Source organism: Lontra canadensis, unplaced genomic scaffold (assembly GCF_010015895.1).
Source record: "Lontra canadensis isolate GAN:19392208 unplaced genomic scaffold, GSC_riverotter_1.0 scaffold128, whole genome shotgun sequence".
NCBI classification, from domain to species: Eukaryota; Metazoa; Chordata; class Mammalia; order Carnivora; family Mustelidae; genus Lontra; species Lontra canadensis.
This window is the reverse complement of record NW_022631122.1, coordinates 2,114,494-2,129,073: the sequence shown is the minus strand read 5'-3', so window position 1 is coordinate 2,129,073 and position 14,580 is coordinate 2,114,494.

Genomic DNA, 14,580 nt, shown 5'->3' with positions numbered 1-14,580 from the left:
AGGAGCAGAGAGCGGCCCTTCCAAGCGGACCATAAACGCTTCTAGGGGCTGGCATTCTTCCTCGCGTACTTTCTTTAGCCTCATTTTCTAACCCTACAACATGAAGGAGTATTGCCCAGACCCACCAAGAAAGGGCCCAGGTGACTTCAAAGATTTCGACGTGAGAAACATCTTGGTGCCTGAAACGCAGGTTGTCACAGGTCAGAGGGCTCATCCTGCCACCCACACCTGGAGCACCTGCCCAGAACTCTCCGATTCTTTACACCTCCACTACAATCTTTTTGGGGTCGACCACTTCCTCATCCCCAGGGCCCGTGCCTATGTGACTGTGACGGGGCTGAGGCATAAACAGAAGGAAGAGACAGAGCCCAGGAGGCAACAGAGTTTAGAGGAAACCTGCGTCCAGGTGAGGTACGTTGCTCGTGTCTCTCCACGGAGACTGGTGCTTTGGAAGAGAGTTTGAAGAGCCAGGGGCCAAGGGTTCCTCACTGCCACATAGGAGGGGCCGGAAAAAGACACTAGTATCCAACTTTGGAGTGAAAACTTCCTTGTTACTTTCAAGTTTTCAGAGCATCTGGGAAATCTGACATCGAAAGTAGTTAGAAGCTAGCCTAGTCATTGCGCTCTAGGTCTCCTTTTTACCTCCCTCCCCAGCTCTACCCACCACCTCCTCCAACCGGCTCGCCCACCAACAGTCCATCAGGTAGGCTGGAGGACGGGACTCTCTGGCTATCGCTGCCGCTCTTTCCACTGAGCCCAGTGGCCCTTGGCACCCAGCCCCAAGGATCCGCTTCTCCTGCAGTCCTTCTGCCCGTACTCTCTTCCTTTGAAAGATCACTGCCTTTGGCTCTCAAAACAGCAGCCATTCTCTCTTCCCTCCACTGCGTCTCAGAACAGAGCTCTTTATCCGCATCAGCCATCACGGGGCTGCCAGCATGGAGTTCATGCATTGGACCATAAGCATCCCAGTCACTTGGGGGTCTAAACCCCTTGCGTGCTCACAGCAGCGGCTGCCACAGTCATCTGACAAGAAGCCACAAGGCTCAATACATCCTTTTCAAATCCAAGGACTCAACAAAGCATACGACACAGACTCATCTTTGGGTAGAAATGCTGCTCCGTCAGAGTATCATGGCTCCACGCTGAGGAGGGGTGGTCTGCCAGTCTGCAGACCATGACCTCGGCTGCCTAGCCATGTTCTCCTCAGAGGAAAAAGGATGCTTGAGGAGGAGAGCCCCTGGGAAAGGGACAGGGGCCTGAGCAGGAGGTGAGAGCCCTCCTAGCACGTGCCACAGCGTACGAGAGCACTCAAGCGGGACCACAGAGTGTGTGCAGGGGAGTGGAGGAAAAGGGACGTAAGAAAGATCGCTGGGACCAGACTAGGGGGCAACCTCGAAAGCTGAGCTAAGGAGATAGGACTTTACTCTGTTGGCAGTGGGAAGTCACCGAAAGTTCCAGAGGACGGGTTAGGTGTTCTGCTAAGCGCAGGTTGAGAAAAATGGCTCTGGAATGGACCGGTGGATGGAAGGGTCTGATAGACTGATAGACTGTGGCGGGTTGACTAGTGACCTTCAAAAACCCATGGCTGCCCAGAACCTCAGAATGGGACTTTATTTGGAAATAGGGTCTTTGCAAACGTAATGAGTTAAGATGAGATCATATGGGATAGGGGTGGGCCCTGAATCCGGTGACTTTTGTCCTTCTCAGAGGAAGAGAGGACACTTAAAGACACAGAGAGGAAAACACCGTATAAAACGATAAGAGGCAGAGACTGGAGTGATGTATTCACAGGCCAAGGAAAGCCAAGGGTGACCAGCAGCTACCAGAAGCAAGGAGAACGGCACGGGGCCAACTCTCCCTCAGAGCCTCTGGAAGGAACCGACCGCCCCCCCTGCCCCGCCCTGCCGCTGACACCCTGATTTCTGACTTCTGACTTCCAGAACGGTGAGACAATACATTTCTGTTGTTTTAAGCTGCCTGGTTCGTGCTAATTGGTGACAGCAGCCTTGGAGCCCTTGATGCGGAGACTAATTATAGAATCAAGCTGGAGTGAGGGCTCTGGAAATGGTGCCTGAGACAAAAAAAAAAAAAAAAAAAAAAAAACAAACCAGGGCCATGGAAAAAAAGAAAAGTAGCATTTGAAAAAGGATTATCCATAAGAATAACCAGGGAATGAGCAAGTTGATGCAGCAGCCAGATTCGACTCCAAATTCATAGGGAATGAGTGAGGACTCCCCATTTCAGCCTCTGCCAGCTCTCTGGGCTGTGAAGTTCAAGGAAGCTCACAATCCTTGAAGGTGTGGGGCGGGGGGCAGAGTTAAATGTGGCTTCAGAAACTTGGGAGCCAAGCTGGACACCAGGCAGGGCATCCGCCAGCAATCCTATCCCAGAGACAAGTAACTACGTACTGTAAACCGAATCATCTTATTTCCTTGTTCCTCCTTTTTTGGGGGTGGCGGGGAGGGCGCGGAGGTGGACATAAACAGTCTGGAGAATGGCTTGGCATCTGCAGCATGCCAAAAAAAAAAAAAAAGCTGAAGGGATGCCTCAGGGACGGCATGGTAGAAGCAAGGACCTTCTAGAGAGTCTCTAAGGAAGGGTGAATGCAGAAGGAAATCAAGCCCCACCAACATCCAGCCTCCAGGGCCATCTTCACGAGTCTGGGAATGGGTGAACGAGGGAGTGGCAGGCCTCCTCAGTGTTCACTATAGTTGTGTGCTTATCACTTCCTTTCCCCAATCAGGAATCAGGTAGCACTGCATCTGAGGGCACAAGGACATACAGTCCTACCCCAAGGCCTAGGTCAGGGGCAAAGTCTAGGGAGAGGTGGATTTTGCTCACTCAAGAGCATTAGCCCCCACCCCGCCTACCCTGCACCAGTATGCTGTTCCCTGTGTACCCAGATGCTCTCAGTAAGGAACCCACAGTTTTGCCTCTCAAAAGAAGAACAACCAAACAGAAGTCCAGCCCATGCACCAGATGTCCCCGGACCTCCCCTACAGGTGCTTCCAGTTCTCTCCAGGTCCTCCTTTCCTCGTGGTCAGGGGGGTTTCTGAAAATGAAGAAGGACCTCGTCCCCAGGCTTGGTGGTCACAGACAATACAGCCACCTTGTGCCTCAACTAGGCCTTCTCTGTCCTCCAGCAAGGTAAGCCCTTCCCAAGCTCAGGACTGCCCTCTCAAGACACCTGGCCCCGACTGTCCCCATGGTACTATTTGTTTCTCCTAAAATGCAGCTCCCAGTAACAGTTGGAGGCTCTAGTGTGCCCACATCCCACACCGTGTGGGCACAGGTGAAGAAAGTGAGTGTTAATAACACAGGTGGAGGGTCAGGTGGAGAGAGAAATGCTCTCGTGCCCTGCGGCGGGACTGCCAACGGACATCGATTTCCTTGGAGGTAAAACCTGGTACTGCAAAAGTTTTCAGTTGTCATTCTACCTCCTGACCCAGAAATTCCACTTTCGGAAACGTAGTCTAGGAAAATAAAGTATGTGTGCAAAGACTTAGCTAGAAGAGTGTCCATCGTAGCCTTATGCACAAAGCAAAATAAAACGAAGTAACTAACGTCTAAATATTCAAGACGAGAAGCGGCTTTAGTAAGTTTTGGAACGTGCACGCGTTGGGATACTGTGTGATCACCATACTGGGTGTGCTAAGGTTATAGCCCTTGCCTCCAGAGCGAACGGAGTGGCTCAGGAGCAAGCAGTAAAGGCCGCTTTTCCCTGTATCTGTCTTATGTCTGTCTCTTGAGTCCACCAGATTTTGAACCGTTTGGACCATTAGGCAGATAGGTAGATAAAAAAAAAAATTTTTTTTAAGATTTTACTTATTTATTTATGTGAGAGAGAGAGAGTGTGCGCGTGCAAGCGCACAAGCAGGCAAAGTGGCAGGCAGAGGCAGAGAGAGAAGCAGGCTCCCTGCCAAGCAAGGAGCCCAATGCGGGAACCGATCCCAGGACCCTGGAATCAGGATCTGAGGCGAAGACAAAGGCTTAAGCGACTGAGCCACCCAGGCATCCCAGTAGATAAAATGTTTACGGATGCTTTGGAAGGGAAGTAGCTCGGACAGAGGAATGTATTCGAGAAATAGTGTGTTGTAAAATCAGAAAGTGCTGCCTGAAACCATTTCTACTTAAAAAAAAAAAAAAAAAAAAAACAACCACAGCAAAAGTCTGAAAATAACTCCAAGGTTTAACACTATCCATCGCCAGTGGATGGAACTATGGGTGATTTTTATTTTTATTTTGCTTTTTTTGCTTCCTTATACGGGTTTCTTGGGCTTTCTACAAGGAACGTGTAGTGTTTGGGGCGACAGCAGAAGCGTCGAAAGTTACTTTAAATTTTTGAAGAATGCTTCAAGCACGAGCCTCGCACCCTCTTCTTCCTGTCACGGCCAAACTGCTCGAAAGAATAGAGACACTTGCTGTCTTCTGTTTCCTCACCCCCCCACCTGACCCAACTCCACCAAAAAAACGGCCTCCTCCATCCTTCCCGGGCTCTGCTGCAATCTGCCTTCTGCTCCCAGCTCTCCCCCCACCGACCCTCCGGCAAATGCCCTCCCTGCTCCACAGCCAAATCCACTGGATATGCGCACACGGCGCTCCTCTCATGGGTCTCTGGGCTGTGTTTGTGGTCAGCGGATTAAGCGTTAATTTAGTGGCTATTGAGTACCGGGCACAGTGTGAGGCTGGCACTGCAGGGAGAATGGCAGCCCTCGAAGGCTCAGGTCACTGCCCCCAGAGCTCCCCGCACTGGCTGGTGGCACAGAACACTGGAGAGGGTCCAGGAGGGACAAGCCGGCTCAGCATGCCCCCTGGATTCTCCACGAAGCTCTTGTACCTGCCCGCCCCCGACTGTGATCCCAACCCCCTGTCCCCGGCTGCCCCCCTGTTGCCCGTCCCTTACACATCTGTCCCAGGGGATCTCCCCTCTCCCATCCTCCTCTCCCCCTCCCAGCTGCCTCTGAAGGCCTGATGCCCCCCACATTCCCTTCCATCCCCGAGACCACAAGGCACCTTGTCACAGTCACCCCACCTCCTGCCTGTTCCTTCCTTAGTCTTCTCCCCGGGGCCACCCCTACACATATACTTGCCACTCTCCTCCTGCCAAGCCCTCCCCTACCCCCTGCCCCTCACTTAGGGCTTCATCTGTAACCCTGTCCACGGCCAAGGCCAGCCTCCTGCCCTCCCTGAGATCTGTCCCTGCACCCGGCAGCCAAAGAGTTTCATCCAAAACACCTGCCGGACCCCCTCGCTTTCCTGCTACTCCTCATTTTCTGGAATGAGACCCCTTGCCCCCTCATGCCCTCTCCACATTCACCTCCCACTTGTTTCCTCGATACTCAGGGTCCCCACTTTCTCCATCCGTGCTCTGTCACACCTCTGTGCCTTGGCCCAAGCTGGGTGTCCCTCCATCCCTTGGATTTGCTCACAGCCCACTCCCGGCCTGGCTATGCGGCCTTTCTTCATCAGGACGCAGCTCAGGCTCCCTCTGTTCCAGAACCTTCTCAGGAGCCCCGGCCCTAGATAGACACCCTTCCTCTGGTTCTGTCATCATCAGAGCAAAGCACTCCTTTTGCTTATGTGGACGTGACCCTCCCACTTGTGCTTTTCTCCCAAATCAACGGGCAGCCCTGTCTGGGACAGCCAGTGTGAATAATCATTGTGTTTGCAGCTCTTAGCACAAGGCCTGGCCTTGTAGGCCTGGCATGGGGCAAACTGTGTGGGGCTGCTATCATCACAGAAGGAAACCAGCGGAAACCTCCTGCCCGTAGTGGTGATCTCTCTCAGCTCTGAAAGCACCACAGGCCCAAGGAGAAACCATTCATGAAAGTGCCTTTGCCCATGTTATATAACAGAGGTGGCCCAGAACTCCAGTGATGAGTGTCCAACGGGAGGATCCCAGGAGAAGGGGACACAGTGTCCCAGGCACGGCTCAGATATGTCCCTTTGATGTTCATCCCAGCCCAGCAAGGAGACCCTCCCTGCCCAGGTCAGGCCAGCCTGAGGGCTCTACTCCCCTGCCCAGGGGCACAGCATTGGTCTGAAGGCCTTTTTCCCCCAGGAGAGTGGGGCCCTGGGCCATCCAGCAGGAGGTCCCTACCCCTCACCAAAGGCACCCATGCCTAACAGAGAGGTCAAGGGGAGCCGAGCGCCAAAGGTGCCCTGTGCTCTGAATCTCACTCACAAAGGACCTTCACTCCAAAAATGACGGTCTACCTAACCATTATGGTTTCTGAGCGTTTCAGAAGCAGTTTTTATTCTGTATTTAAATAAAATATACCCCCTACAATTGTTTGTGCCAATTTTTGGCATTTTATTTCTTCTTTTTTCAAATATTCAAAGTACTCAAAAAATGGAAAAAAACCAAGCCTGTGTCCATCTCCAAAATGCCCTCTTGGTACTGACACACAGGGTGGGCAGCAACTCTGCGGCGTCCAAGTGTCCAAAGCGAGAGCTGCCCCTGCCCAGCCCCCACCCCCAGCTCCCCACACATGCTTGCTGAGTTACAGGGAGAACTGGAAGCAGGGCCCCCAGGCTGGGGGGCTGGGGAGAGGGGGACACCTCAACCCCAGGGATACTGGCTCCTCTGCTACCTTGAGAAGGGGAAGAGGTTATTAAGTCAGCACGTAAACCCCCATACAGCCCTGCCCCATCACGGGCCTGGATATATTTGACAGGTCTCCTGCCTAGAAAGATGCAAGAGACTACGGGGGAAGGGGCGCAGGAGAGGGGCCATACGAGGGGCCCAAAGTCCGCCAGGCCACGAGCCTCCTCTGCTGGCCTCTGCTGGGCCTACTACATCAAGTTTTTCTTCAGCCACAGCAGAGAGAGCCCCGGGGGAAAGCAGCAGGCAGTGACAAGTCGGCGTTGTGTGCAGGCTCGGCTGGCCCAGACCCCGTACTGGGAATCACGTTCATAACTGACTCATGACAACTTCACCAGGCATTTCCGAGCCTTCTTGCCTCTGGGTGCCCACACAGACGTGTGGACCGCCTCCTTCAGACCTGAGAGTCTGATTTGTTGGCTGCAGAACCAGGACACCAACAGCTGAGAATTTTAGCGAGCGAGAGTTCTGATGGCAGTTGAAGGCAACGGTCAAGTGAAGGCCCGGGAAGGCAGAAGGCACAGTCCCAGGAGGGGTGCAAAGGGGGACAGGACAGGCCACTTCAGGGCCTGCAGGGGAAGGTGGATGGGAGGGAGGAAAGAGGGAGCAGAGAGAGCCCGCTGGCGCCCGCCGCAGGGAAGCAGGTACCGGCCCTGCCATCAGTTAACTTAGAGGCAGACACTGCCCACCTCGGTCATGTCCATTTGACATTGTTAGCCGCTGCTGTGCTAACAGGCTCTTTCTCAGCCTGACAGGCAGCAGTCCCGGCTGCCGGTGCGGAGCTCCTGGTGGGGGCTCCGAATGAGGACCCAGCTCATGCCAAACACACCACCATTTTACAGAAACAAATCAGCAAGTTTGAAGAGCTGGTCCATGATCAAACAGAGCAGGGGATACGCCCAAGAGGTGTCTGTACGCGGGCATGGTGTCATGTGTCCCGTCAGACTGTCTCCAAGCTGAAGCCCCACTGCACTCATAAGGGGCGGCCCAGTGTTCTTGGTTCGAGGCACCCTTAGTGTCTCAGCGATACCCTGCAGTGTCCCCATGCCGATGGTTCCCTTAGTAGGTTGTTAGGTCCAAACACCTCCACGGTGTGGCATCTGGCCAATGTCCCCATGTTCACCTTGCAAGTTTTAACACAGTCTACAACACGCTGGTGGGCTTGCTGCAGTGCCCTGGGGCTCCTCGGCACAGAGTTTGGGACCCGGGGACGCAAAGCATTGATGAAGAATCCTGGTTGAGTCCTTCAGTACTCTCTCCCTACTACCAGAGGGAGAGACTCCGATCCTTAAACAATATATTTGGTAAAAGGCCATGTGTTACCCACGTGGTTTCTGAGTGAAATTCCTTTCTCCAGCCACCTCCTTTGCCCATAAGGAATAATTCCATTGACTCGAGGGCACGCAGTGAACATTGAAGATGCGGAAGGATGCTCCCAAGGGTTCTCAGAAAGTGTCCCCCACTCACACAGAAGTTCAAGCTGCAAAGCACACCCCATGTTAAGGCAACAGTAGCCGTGAAATCCATTCCAGATGGTTGCACTTTTGATCTCATCCCAGTTGGCATTGTCTTTCCATTCCATGACTCTGTTTCCACGCTTCCCCAGGCGAGCTTGGAGCTGTCTAGAGGGTGGAGGCTCTGTCCTCGGTCATCCTCGGATCCCCCACACCCCCATCGCGGGCACAGCGCTTACCGGCCCGAGCACTCCAAAGTGCTTGTGGAAATAGTTGTGGGACACGGCCGCTTCTGAGCAGTCACTGCCACCTTGGGAACGATGGAAACGACATTAATGCGCTAAATGCCTCACAGACAGCTTCTGCTGCCTCTCATGAGCTCAGGAATGGATCCAAGGTGGGGCGGGGGGTGGGGGGATCCTTCCTTGTTACTCCCAAATAGGAGAAAACAGAAATCGCCATTGGTTCAGGCCCCAGCCAGGGAAGTAGCCTAGACTAGACAGGACACCCAAGCCCGCACCTTCTCGTGGTGCAGAGAATTTCTCTACCCTCTCCATGGTGTATGGGAAGCCCGGGACCTGGGCAGCCCTGGGAGGCAGGGAGGGGAGCATGAGGGAACAAAGGAGGAGGGGGGGAAATGAGGGAAGGTTCTCTCTCAGTGGGAGAGTAGAAGGGTTTTGAAGGAAGCAAAGAGTAGCACACACTTATATATGTTTCTAAGCTTCAAAAGCCAGAGCTCTCGTTTCACACTGGAATCCCAATTTTAGTCATTCTTGCGTGCCACCCACATCCTGGGGACTGACACCTTTGACTCACCCTCCTTCTCGTCTCCACAGCGAGTCACAAGCTCAAATAATTCTGCAGCCGTTGGTAAAATTATCCCAACCAAGTCAGGCATGTAGTATATATTCAGGGCAGTGTACTACATAGTTTAGAATTTCTCTTGTCGGTAAAACCTGCTCTCTTTTTGCTTAGCTTCCCCACCACTACCCTGATTCAGGGACACCCCAGCCCGGGCATCCTGCCCTAGCCCACACGCTGTCACCACCGGCAACCACACAAGAGCACCATACACATGCACACGTGAGCACACACACACACACACACACACACATTCAAATTCTTTCTCCTCTCCTCTCCACATCCTGGATGCCAGTGTGTAACCCTTAATTAATTTGTGAGGCATTCCCACCGTGGATAATCACAGTCTTACACACTTTTCTCTTTCTGCAATGCAGCTTGCTCCTAGCAGAGGTGATGGCTTTCAGTGAGGGGTTGGGGGGCAGGAGGGCTGGGGGGTAGCTGTTCCCTCCCCAGACCCACGTGCTTTGGTGAATGGTCTCCCGAGGGGGCCTTCGAGACTGCCAGGACAGAGGTCTCCAGCCCCGGCACCTCCAACTCTTCCGACAGATCTCAGGTTTCAGGCTTTTAGCTCAGACATGTGCGTGTCCCTGCCCATCCTCGTAACTCAAAAAAGCAGCAGGACCCGGAGGGCTGCAGACACTTGCCCACAAACTCCTGTTTTCCCATTCTGCCTCACCACTCCCCAGCTCTTCCCAGTTCTTCCCAGCTCTCCCAGGCTCTCTTTTTCCAGTCCGTACATCTCAGAAGCTACCGTGAATGCCTCAGTGACGGAGAGACGTGGCATTTGGACAACTTGAGAATACACTTCGAGACCTCTAAGGGAGGCTTCCCATCCCAATCCTGCTCATCCAGGGACGCCCACGTGTCCTCCAAGGAGAGACGGGGCCCCGCAAGACGGTCACCTAATCCCAGGCTGTCCGGTCCATGAGGCCAAAATGGGCCCTGAGCCTTGGGTTCGGTCTCTCTGCACTACCTCAAGGTCTACTACTGGGCCCAGCAGTGACATCCTAGTCTAGGCCAATGTACTTCCATTTTTTTGACCCCAAAACCATGGAAATAAATTCATTTTTCATCTCCACCCAGTACAGAGACACAGTATAGATATAGATCTAGGATTGAGAGATGTACCTACCATTGGGGAAAAAAAAAGAAAAGAAAACCCCACTGAACCTCCTCCGTAAGCGATACACTGAAGATTTGGTTTTTAATCTCTTGTTTTAAAGTGCTGGCTGTAAACCACTAAGTTGATTTCACAACCCACTAATGGTCTGCGACCGAGGGTATGAAATACACTGCAGCGTCAGATGGGGACGCGTCTTATTCAGCTCGCACGCTGACAACCTTTTATTCTCGAGGGTTATCAAGGAAAGTTCCAGACCTGAACTGATCTGAGAGCCACCAGAATCCGGGAAAGTTCCAGATCTGGACTCTGTCTGATCTGAGAGCCACCAGCATCGTGCTTCAGGCTCCGGGGAGGGCTGGGAGGCGTCTGGCTGCTCCGTAGCATAGGGAGCTGGACAACCAGCAAATTCTCCAGGAGGCCAGGCTGGGCGTGGGAGCCCGCAGCCTGCATCCCTCTCCATGGCTGTCTTCCCTGAACCCCTCTCCACTGGTCTCTCTTCCCGATGTTTATGACTTAGCGGCGTGCCCACAGCTCTGGTGGGAGGGGAGTGGGCAGGGAGGGGTAGGTGCAAGGAGGAGGAAGGGAAGGCGCCACTCCATTCCCCAGGACCCCCAGCCTTCCACCAGGCAGAGGACCCCATCTCTCAGATCCCAACGCTTTCTCTGCACCCAGAAAAGCCCTTCCCTAACCGAAGTCCTCCCTGACCCTGAGAGTCCAGAGGAGGACCTCTGTGAACAGCGTTCCGTTCCAGCTTGAAAAAGCTGAGACGTCGGGAATCAACAGCATCTTTTAGTTTTGACAGAAGAGATTTGCCATGTTCTGGCCTGCCCCCATCACCGCAGGCCCCTGGGCGGGCAGGGGGGGAGCCCCCGCTGCTGATATTCATGTGCACCACACCCCTACTCTTTTTGCCCATTCCTCCCTGGATGGTGGGGGTCGTTCCATGTCAGGCTGAGGCGTCCAGTGCCCTGAAAACGATAGTATCTGCTGTGTCCTGATACCATTTCCAGCCCCTCCCGCTTCTCTGACCGTGACTTCCGCTCAGGCCGCTCTGGGGCTGGGGCAGTGTTGGCATTCCCTGTTGACGGGTACAGAGAGGTCCCCTTTTGTCCTCAAGAACACAAGGAGTCAGCTCCAGGCTCTTTGTCCCCACCCCCCTTCCTTTCTCCCTGTTCCTTTCCTGTCAGCCTGGGCTTCTTCCAGTCCACACTGGACATCAGTGTGGGGCCACCAGACAGCCCTCTCTAAAGGCTTTCTGCAACCCCCTCCCCCAGACCCAGTCCTGGGGCTTGGGAAATCGGAGCCCACGAGCCAGGACTGCCAGCAGGCACCGTCTTCAAGCCTGTCCCTCAAGGCTGAGGCCTTACAACCTTAACAGCCAATCCATGCCCTCAAGGAATTTACAGTGTCTTTAGAGAGAGAGGGACGGACAAACGAGGGCCTCCATAGAAGGCAGCGGGAGGAAACGAATCCGTTCCTGAGATACCCGAAGAAGTCGGGGTGACTGCCGAGGCAGGGTTCGGCTGAAATCTGAGTGGAATTTGATACTTAGGGGATGGGAGGGGGGCCCACCGAGCGCTCAGGAACAACAGAGGCAACAACTGGACGGGGATGGAGGGTGTCTGCAGGAGGAGGACAGAGCAAGAGAGGAGGGAGGTTGGGGGGAGGCAGGGGCGCCGAACGGTCGCTCACACCAAGTTAGAGAGTTTGGACTTTAATCTGTGGGCAATGGGAAGTTGTTGACGGTTTTGCAAGCCTGGCAGGGAGGGCGCTGAGTGGCGGCAGGGGCGAGTCGCTTGTCAGTGGTGCATGGAAAGGACTGGAAGGGTTGAGCCCGGAGAGCCGAAGGCCTGTGGGAAGCCAGCGCATGAGCTCCCAACGGCCGGGACTGGAACCCCCAGAGGCCACGGGCCTGAGTTGGTGGACGACACTGTGAAGGCACGGGGAGTAGCTGCTGACCTGATTTTGTTGACTGTGCTGGGGTCCAACGATGACATCGAGGTTTCTGGTTGGGGAGAAGTGGGGCCCGTGACACGAGGGGGAATCGGCCATTACAGGGGGAGCACGGTCCAAAGTGTTCATCGGCAGTGGGGTTCTATGGAAACGCTACATCCGAAGTCAGATCGCGTCCTTACTTCCTCCCTCTGGAATCTTCCTCCCCCCCACACCTGCATCTAGTCAGGCAGCAAAGAACGCTTTCCTGGGACCTGGGCCACCCTGCCCTAAGCAATCCCGGCATCTCTCCGCCGAGACTTGTGGCCGCTGCCCCCCTACCAGCTGACCCGAGCAGGGGCGGGGGGCGGAGGTGCTGTGCCTCCCACATGGCAGGGCCTGGCGGTGCACACAGGCTGGCGGGTGCGCTGCCTGGAGACCCAGGGCCCCTGAACTGACTCGTCCTTGGGGAACAATCATGCCACTTCTCTCTCTTCTCTCTCAGCGGAGTGGCCAAGAACCCGGCCGCTTTGGCCTCTTGTGATTCGGGCCTTCATTCTTGACCCCGTGGAGAAGGGTGCAACCCAGGGAACGAGGACGACCCTCTTCCTCAAGCTGGACCATCCCTTTGCTCCTGCTCCCCGTCACGCACGCATCCCAGTCTGCCTTTGCCCAGACAGCAGGGCCACTCGTCTCGAAGCCCACGTCCGGCTGTTTTCGCGGCACCGCCATTTCTGTTCACACCCGACGGCCACAGGAGGCCCCTGCTTCTCTCTGTCTCCTCTCTGATACTGTTCAGTCTTCCCAAGGTTCTCAGCCTCTGCCTCTGGAATGGCGTCCCTGGCACCCTGGGGTGGGCGGGTGGGGAGGCAGACTTGGAGGCAGTCAGCAAGGGTGGAAGCAGGAACGGGTTGCTCCAGGAGACGATCCGCGAGAAGGGCAACCTGACCTCTGGGGATTTTTCCCTCCCCAGCCCAAGGCTTGCTCTCTGGAGGGTAAAGTGTTCTGGAGTAAGCCCTCCTGTGTCTTCCCCTCTGTACTTTGGTCTTATTGACAGCCCTCATGCTACCAAAAATGAGCTGCCCCTGCTGACTTTGAATCTCCAGGTCCCTTACAGCTGGGCCCTCAGAGGTGAAACCTTCTTTGGCCCCAAGCCATGGAAGCCACTGTAGGCTGTGACTGACTAGTCACAGGGCTCTGCCCCTGCAGGGTCCACCCGGTGTGAATGCACACTGAGCCCAGCCTCAGAATGGCCCGTACAGAGCCAAGGAAATGCACCCCCCCAACCCCGCTTAACCCCCTATCCCAGGCCACAATTGCTTCTGATGTAAAATGAGGTCTTTGAACTTTGAGGACTGGAAGTGGCCCTTGAGCACCAGCAGTCGTGGTTTTCTGAAACCCATCAGATTTTTCTTCACCCAACAACTCAATTTTCCTGCCTCCTACATGTCGAGAACAGAGACAGGAGTTCCATGCACTGGGGCCTAGCACCATGGCCCAAGGGTCATATCATGATTGTATTTAACGTTTGCCTGAATAGAATAAACCAGGTGACGGCACTAGAAGAACTCCCTCTCTGAGGGCATTTCCATCCCCAACACATTGGTCAGATGCATTTGGTGGGTACAGGGCGCCGGCCTCGGGGATGGGGACGCCAAAGGACCAGAGAGCAGAGCCCTCCTCCAGACACTCATGGCTCGGGAGGAGAAACAATCAGAACAATATTCCTGGCGGGCCCCAGCCAGGCCCAAGGCCCTACCTTGTCCCCAGTCAGTGTGGAATAATGGCCTTCCGAATCCAGCAGCGGGGCGGGGGCTCAGCCCCAACACCCTTCTTTTATCCTCTACTTGATGCTTTGGCACTTTGGGTGTTTTTTGTTTTTTGTTTTTGTTTTTTTTCTTTTTGGTTTGCTGGTGATTAGGATCTCTGATATTAAGAAACTTTCACAAATTTGGCTGATGTACACAGATTCTCCCTTCCCGGCACCTAGTCCCAGGCCCATGTCCCGATGGGCTCCCACATCTGGATGAGATGGGGGGCCTTGGAGTATGGGCAATGGGGCTCTTGGCACTGGGGAAACTGCGGGATGGCTGAGAGATGGTGGCAGGAACTGTCACCAAACCACCCCGGGACCTCCCAAGGGAGCGCCATTTTCACCTCTATTCTTTGCCCTTATCTTCAGTCAGCTTTCCTCTCAACCAGACGCCAAGCCCACCAAATGTCTGTTCAGGTGATGTTTTTAAGGCATGACAACTGCTCCCCATGCTGGCCTCGCTTCTCCTGGGGCCTGGGAAGCCCCACCTTTCTTTCTATCTACCTACCCCAGTCAAACATGATTAGGAAGGTCTAGAAGTATGAAAGTCTGAAACTGGGGTGGGGAGGTCCCTTCCACAGGTAGCTTTGAAGCACAAGTCCCCCAGCCTAAACAGCCATTCAACCCAAAACAAAGTTGGCCCCCAACAGCCCCAGACATCACCTCCCCACCCGGTGCTTGGATACCAACAGGTGGTTACATCAACCAAAAGTTGATGTGGACACTTCAACCTCCTGTGTCTTCATAAAGATAAAAAGTGACCAGCAGACAGGCAGGATCTCTGCCTGCA